Source organism: Pteropus medius, unplaced genomic scaffold (genome assembly GCF_902729225.1).
Source record: "Pteropus medius unplaced genomic scaffold, Ma_sr-lr_union100, whole genome shotgun sequence".
Classification (NCBI taxonomy): domain Eukaryota; kingdom Metazoa; phylum Chordata; class Mammalia; order Chiroptera; family Pteropodidae; genus Pteropus; species Pteropus medius.
This window is the reverse complement of record NW_024355990.1, coordinates 7681459-7689567: the sequence shown is the minus strand read 5'-3', so window position 1 is coordinate 7689567 and position 8109 is coordinate 7681459. Positions and strand designations below refer to the sequence as shown.

At 39.1% G+C, this 8109-nt stretch overlaps 1 pseudogene; it reads left to right on the top strand.

The window, feature by feature from the left end:
- Positions 1-6144: 6144 nt before the first annotated feature.
- On the top strand, positions 6145-6263 carry LOC120600435 (uncharacterized; annotated as a pseudogene).
- The last annotated feature ends 1846 nt before the right edge of the window (positions 6264-8109 follow it).

Genomic DNA, 8109 nt, shown 5'->3' with positions numbered 1-8109 from the left:
CTCCCACCCCGCGTAACTGAAGTCTCAACCAGCAGGCGCGGGACTGGCAACACACAGACACACATCCATACTCTTCCTTCACCTACCCCAGCTAGCGCCATGTTATACACATAAAGAAAAAAAAGCACAAACCCATAACTGAAAAAATATTAACGTGAGAAACAGAATAAAGCTTGCTAGACAATGAAGTGCTGTTGCCCACGGTTTCGATCAGTTACAGCTTTACTTAAGAGAAAACAAACACCATTCGTTTACAAGCACTGGCCCTAATGCTTAAGAGTAAAAGCAGAGACAATAAAACGGGAACTGTTTTGGAAAAACTAGATTCTTGATTTTTTTCGTTTTTGAGAGAAGTCAAAATAGGGTTTATTTTGAGATACCTAGATCTCGACAGCTTGTAATTGCCAACTTCAAGCTGTCACACTTTGAACATTTTTTTTTTTTTAAAGAAAAAGTCTTTAAAATCTGGTTAATTAGAACTGACCACCATTAACTCTTTGATTGATTTAGCATCCTGTTGTGCTGGCTCGTGCTCACAGGTTCCCCACTGGTTTCCCTGAGCTGGTCCCCAACATTGGTGTGGATACTACGTATGAACTTGGAGCCACACAACAGTCCTTGTTATAAAAATCATTTATCAAGGAAACTCCAAGTAAGGCATATGTGTGGTCTAAACAGACTCTGGGAGCTGCAAGGACTTACACACCAACTCGGTGTCGGACGAGCTCTTTAACTTCTCCACGATTCTGCTTCCTAGTCTGCATTATACAACACAGATTGCTGAGAACATCTCTAATCAGCTCTGTGAATAAATCAGATTCTCTGTATACTTCCATTAATATCACCGCTAGATGTCACACACTTCGATCCACATTTTCCATACACTATTCATATGATCCTATCAAGAGGATAGTGCCACGCTCATATTAAGGATGATAAACCTGAGGATTAGTGAGATTTAATTAACAGACATCTAATAAGAATCTGAGTTTTAATTTAAGCCCAGTTTTATCTGATTTCAAAACCTAGATTTCTCATTATCCCACACTGCTTTTGTCTGCCAAGTTCTTCATGGTCCAATGTGTCAGTTACAGCTCTTGTTCTATTATCTTATAGTGAGAGAAAGAAAGGGGAGAAATGAATCCTTACCTAGATAATTAATGGATAAATAAAATCTCGCTTCTCTTTTAAAAAAGTACTGTCTTTGGAAGTATAGACCTTTTTCTCCTTACACTAGTTTGCTAAAATATATATGAGGGTTTCAAAGTACTACGGCATTTCTTAGGATTTTCTTTTGAATACTTATTTGCACGTCGAAGGAATCATTTTATGGAACGATAAATAAAAATATATTTATCAAAAGGAATGTTATCGATATGTCCTGGGAGACAATTCTCCATAGATCCCTCACTTTTCTTCCTGTCTTGCAAACAGAGGCACTGATTGCCCTTGTTCCATATTCATTTCAAAGATATTCGTACAAAGAACAACCTTGGGTATAAAGATGTCTTCTTTCAGAGTAATGGGCAAGCGTGGTTATTGTCCAGTATAAAAGATTCGGATTTCCTAAACGCAGAGTTCTTCACTCATAATATAACCCAATGCATATGTAGGTGTGATCTGACCCTCTTTTGTGTAGTCTTGTGAGAGCCGGAGCTCAGAGAACCAGTGCAAACGTCCTGAGCTATGGTTCCTGTCATTGCTGTGAGTAACGAACTGTCTTTCATCTCTGACCCAGGAGTCTCGTGTCTTCTATCAGTACTCACGGAAAGGTGGCAGGCTAACTTACAAGTCTGCGAGCACGGTAAAATCTCAGATCTTCATGGTTCACCACAATATAACCCGTCCTTACTATAGTGAAATTAGATTTGTTAGTCTTAAAGATACAGAAACCCTGTTAAATATGATTTAACAAAGGTTTGTTTATGATATGTTCTATAAATGTGAATTATATTTATATTTTCATCACCCTCTCTTACAGATGAGACTGAGATCATCAGAATTGTCTTTGATTACATGTGTCTTTCATATCCACTCAGACCCTCCCATTACATCTAGTTTCCAAAATACAATATTGAGTGCCTATTTTTTTGTTGGACAAGAGGGCCCAGGAGATACATAAGGCTAACAAAACTGAGGTAGGTATAAATCAGCATTTATATGGTCATTTATATGTTATCTCATTATTTCCTAAATATTAATATAACATTTTCATAATGTTTGTACTTTAAATTAATAAGTGACTCACAAAATTATAAGGACTATGCTTCTAGTTTTATATTATCCCGTAGCTTTTGGGTCATAATACCATGTATTTTGGGATCTCAATATTTCTAAATAACTTGGGTATACTTTATGAGAAGACAAAAGGCACACGTTTTCATTGCCATGTCTTAATGCATTTTTTCCTGTTTTTATTTATTTATTCATTCATTTTTTATTCTATGTTTAGGAATCTTTTAGAGAATAATGTCAAAAAAACTGTGGACATTGGTGATGCAAAGTCCTGAGTTCAAATCCTGTTCTATCACTTGTTAACCCACCATACTGGGCAAGTTAATTTAACTTCCAGAAAAATAATTTACTCTCTGGTAAAAGGAAATTACTAATTTCCACCAAACTGTAGGTAGATTGGCAATATAGGACATATAATACAAAAACATGCAAATACAAAAGTATAGTCATATTATTACACTATCAAGTTTTCAATAGAATGAGATTTCTTTGCCCATACTCGCTAATGATTTTTTTACTGTAAATTTCAAATGTGCATACAATTAGAATAATTATGTTTTTAAACTATCTTAATGCCTGGGGGAGTCAATCTTCTTTTTCACGGGAATGGCTTCCAAAAAAAACTTCGGACTGGAGAACGGGCGATCACGAGCAAATGCAATGTATGGCACAGACACTCTGACAGCGGTCACCTCCTGATTTTGACCATGAGGTTCATGACCATTCATTTCAACCTGCTCAGGGACATGCGGAAGGCGGGAGGAATGCCACCTGTCCTGATTCCCTTTGGTGGGTGGGCAGGATTCCTCATCCCACGGTAATACCAACTGTTATTGGCTGCAAGTTTTACAGGGAGGGAGAGAGGAAAGGAAGGAATTTGAGGGGGAAAGAATGTGATCAGAAAGAAATCACAGGAGAAAAAAGAAAAGAAGACAAAAGGATAGAAGAGAGCAAATGAGATTTCACATTTCATGATGTCAGTTTTTCCTGGTTTTTCTTCCTTTCTTTTTTTTTTTCTTTGTCTTTATCCATTTCAGAAATAACAATTTTACCAGCCACAATATGAGCCCTTTCATGACTCAGAAACAATGACTTTCCTTAGCTTGGAAAGATATTTACAATTTCTCCCCTGAGTTAATGGAGTTTGGACATATTCTTAAGATGTGGGCCTGTGTCTGATGCACTGTGGATGAAGGGAACTCAGAGTGTACGTGGCTTACACTGAGTTACATGTTAGTTTTTCCTGATGCTGCTTCTTCCATATTTCCTATTTTAATTTATTTTCCCATTGGTGAAACCTGCTATATTTAATCAGTATCTTTAAACCATCATGTATTTCCTGCTAGGCTTTGCCAAACAAAGACGTATGCCCTCCCTTCAGTTATAATTCTAAAACTTCCAGTGTTTCAAAGCTCTTGTTATCACACATCACCCTACCTCAGCTCCTACTGTGAATTAGCTACTTTTGACCTACTGTTACACTAGAATTAGAATTACAGTTGGAGGCAGTTTCCTATTCATTTCTAATAATCAATAACCAAGACATCAGAAGATCAAATATATCAGAATTATCCTAGATCTCCATAAGTAGTATACATTGATGATATATGTGTCTTTGTGAAAGCAATGAGCTAAATTATATAAATGCATTTTAACAAAGCACAGCCTCGATCTACTATAACAAAAAATTTAAATAAGAAGAGACAGAAAAAATATTAATGAGGTGTAGTTATTCATTTATTCATATTGAGTGTGTATTACCTGCATGTACTATGCAAAATACTACAAAAGTATCAGTTAAGGAAACAATGCAGGAGCCAGACTCAAAGAATCTAAAAGGAGAATGTAGCAGTAGAAGCGATTCGGACATAGAACTGGATTATTTTTATGAGCTGAGAATAAAACAGATAAAAAAAACTAAGAAATAATCAGAAAATACAAGACCAGGACAATCTTTTAAGTCCACTGAGAACAGAGGCATTATAATCGATGAGGCTATTCTTGATCAATAAAAGCTAATGTGACTTCTTGATAGAATTCGGTGCAGAAAGTCCATGAAAAGCGCAGATCCAAAAGAAAATCAAACTTACAAACGTGCTATGGGTATTCTGCAAAGAAATAACCATTTAAACATGCAATCCCATAATTAGCCTGGATCTCTCATTCAAGTACTGCAGGTCAAAACCACCAACTTTTCCAAGTCAATGGGGAAAAACCTTCCATTTCTCTCTTGTGTATTTGGATGTGTGTAATTAGACTTCTCCTATGCCAACAAAAACCCATGAAGGCTTTCTCTATACAAGTTTAGATTGTTCCAGCTCCAAAACTGAGATCAAAACGTGCTGGTACACCCTGAGCAATGCTGGATAGGAAACATGGCTGGGCCATTTCGGCACAGGGTTACTGCTCTCCGCTATGAGGGACAGAGCAATAAAAGAGAAATCAAATAAATGGAGCAGAAGAGAATGCCATTAGTGTACCAACTGCAGGGGATCTGATGTTGAACTGTGCCTGCTAACTTATGTCGCTTCTCTTGGCGGTCGATGTTTAAGCTGATCCTGTAAATGGATGAGCTATTAATGTGGTAAAATCTGAGGTCAGTGACCACTGTATCAGTTACCACTTGGTTTGGCTCCATAGTACATAAAGTCAAGATAATGTTTTAAACAGGATAAAAATATGTTCTCCTCTCTCTCACACACACACACTTACACACACAAGCCCTGTGAGTTGGCAGTCTAGGGCAGTTATGGCGACGCTACAGAGTTACTAGAGACCCAAATACCTATTATATTGTTTCACCCTAGTGGCAGATTGGAGAGCCCAGTGATGGCCACAATGTGTGATACCATGTTAACCACGTGCTCTTATGGAAGCCGACCTTGCTTATAGTCCAGTGATGGCCACGATGTGTGATACCACGTTAACCACGTGCTCTTATGCAAGCTGACCCTCCCAATAAGGAGGTGGAGAGAAGGCATCCTTCCCCTTGAATCTGGGCTGGCATGTCAGCACTGAAGCAGAGAAGGGATGCTGTGTGACTTCTGAAATTAGGTCGGCAAAGATCACGCAGCTGTGCCTGGTTTTCTTAGACTACCGGCTCTTAGAATCAAACTCCCACATGGTGAGAAGCCCAGGCACACAGAGAGGCCATGTGTAGGTGTTCTGGTTTACTGTCCTAGTTGAGCCTGGACTTCAAATCACCTTAGTGCACTGGACATTCGATTAAAGAAGTCTCCAGGTCACCCCAGTGCTCAGCCACTGGAGCCTTGCCGGCTGAGGATTCAGCCATTGTTCCATATTCCAGACATCAAAATGGAGAAGACAGAGAAAAAGGTTACTCTGATTCCATTTGAAAGGAAAAAAAAATCTGCTTCATTTCATTGGTGAAAATCTCATCATAGGGACTCACCTAGCTTCAAGGCAGGCTGGGAACTGTAGTCTTTAAGATCAACGACTCCATTTCAAGTTAAATATTCTGTTCCTAGAGAGGGTGGCAAGAATGTGAGACCAGCTGGAAGTTTCCATGGCAAACGTCTATTTTTTTTTTTTTTTGTTCCTCGATTTGGTGTTAGGCACTCCCACTTTGTTCCTCGACTTGGTGTAAGACACTCCTATTTTTATAATCAGTCATGTCATCAGATAAGGTGTTACACCTACTGAGAACTCTTGTCATGTACAAACAGAAAACAAAGAAGAGTAGCATCTAAGTGCAGATGTCTTTATCAAACCACTACTTTGCTTATAAAACAGCTGAATTGAGAAGACAAAGTATGATTAAGAGAAATCAAGAACATTGCCTCAGAAGTAAACAGAGAAACAAAATACTGGTCTTGGGAAATCTAATTGTGGCATGAGGGTCCTGAGCTTGTGGAAGATAGAGGAGGAATTATCATAAATTGGACTTGAGTCTATGGCCATGCTACCCTTAACAAGCCCAATCCTGTCTGATCTCGGAAGTTAAGCAGGGTCGGGTCTGGTTAGTACTTGGATGGGAGACCACCTAGAAAGACCAGGTACCGTAGGCATAAAAAGTAAAAAATAAGGGATTGTAAGCTGACAAGGTCCTTGCAATCTGTGAGGTCAACCAAGGGTTACCTTGCCATAAAAAAAAAGAAAAAAGAAAAAAAACTGGACTTGCATTAAAATTAATAATCACCTAAGGATGAGATGGGCAGCCAACCTTTAATATTTTTATTCTCTAGACAAACCTAGTTAAAATAATACTGATGGGGTGTTCTACTGATTCTACGTTAGAATAATATATTTCAATACAGAGAGGTCCCACTTATTTCTACCATATCTTCAACTCAAATTATTAATGCCCTGGTCTTCTTTTGATGGGACTCAAGACATTTGTGCAAAGATATGAGTCTTTTGATAGCCAAAACTTAGCTCCTAGAGTCAAGTTCGGTAATGATTAGCTAGCTGTAACCTGGGGCACGAATTTTGTTCGGATCGTACCAAAACCTTAATTGAGGACTTCCTCCATAACCAGAATGCATATTAATTCACTGAAAGCACTGGTGTCTAAGAAATCTGACCAAATGCTGTAGGAATTCTGTGGGACTGGGCTTAAGTATGGTTCTCCACAGTGGAGGATACCCATCCAATGACAACCTTGTGTGGTCTGGAAGTGACATTATTACTCCGTTCTATAGCAGTGGCCCCAGAAGAGCCTCAGACACATGCATCATGGTGACCGTGACAGTAACAACGAGAAACATTTAATCACGATAGCAGATATTTTTCAGCACGAATTTGTATCAGGTACCTTGTGAAGAATTTTGTATTATCTCATTTACTATTCACCACAGCTCTATCAAATAGGTCCTATTGTTATCTATATTTAACCAGTGAAGAAATGGAAAATGAATAATAGAGCCAGCATCATGCAGAGCTAAGATTCAAACTTAGGCCACTAGGTAGATGACGAAGCAAACTGAGCATCATGTGAGTTCTGAGTCTGTCTGTCTCATATTCTATCCCTTTGGACCTGAGTTTTTTAATTGTATAATATTTGATGTTTTTGCAATGGAATAAAGCTACTGGCCAAGACACGAGTACTCTAAACCTAAGTATTCTATGTAGATGGAGCTAGAAAGTGACAGAGACAGAGGACAATAAGCACCAGTGCCATCGGGATGTAGGTGAGTGTGTCATAGGGAGTCTCCTTCCTTCCTTCCTATGTTTTCTTTCCTTCTTGCAAGACACATTGCCCTAACAGAGAAGTGTGGCTTAGAGGCAGTCTTACCTGAATATACTTTGGGAGAGAGCCTAATACCTCATAGTTTTAAAAAGAAACACACACACACTCTCTCACACACACTCACACTCACATATACCCAAGCCAAAAATATCAAGCTGTTCATGGTTGTTAAAAAGCCAGGGAAAGCTGAGTCGCAAACTTCAGTGTTTTTCTTTCAAACACATTGACCACCCTCTCTTCACGACATCTTATTTATATTGAAGCACAAGTTGTCCAAATGGAATAAAACTTTGTAATGCTGAAATATGGATTCTGCCTAAAGTTTTCTTTTATTGCGAAAATTCCAGTCAGTGTCTGTGCCTCCCTCCCCACCCCTCCTCTCTCAATTCTAGGCATCATAGCAGAAATATCTCCATGGAGAGCTGGAGGGAAAAGGGTTAATTTCAGAGGCCAGGAGCCAAGCCTCTCTTAACTGGGGGACTGGCAGCTAGCCGTTTGGAACACTGCCTCGAATGTCTGACTGAACGCTTTTATTACCCTTTTTGCCCAAAGGTGGCTTTTAGACACCCATAGCGGCACAGGGCCTTCTGACTGGGACTCGACAGACGGGAGCCAGAAAGTTGTCTGCCCCTTCTGTGATGGCTGGGGAACCCCACGGAGGAAAA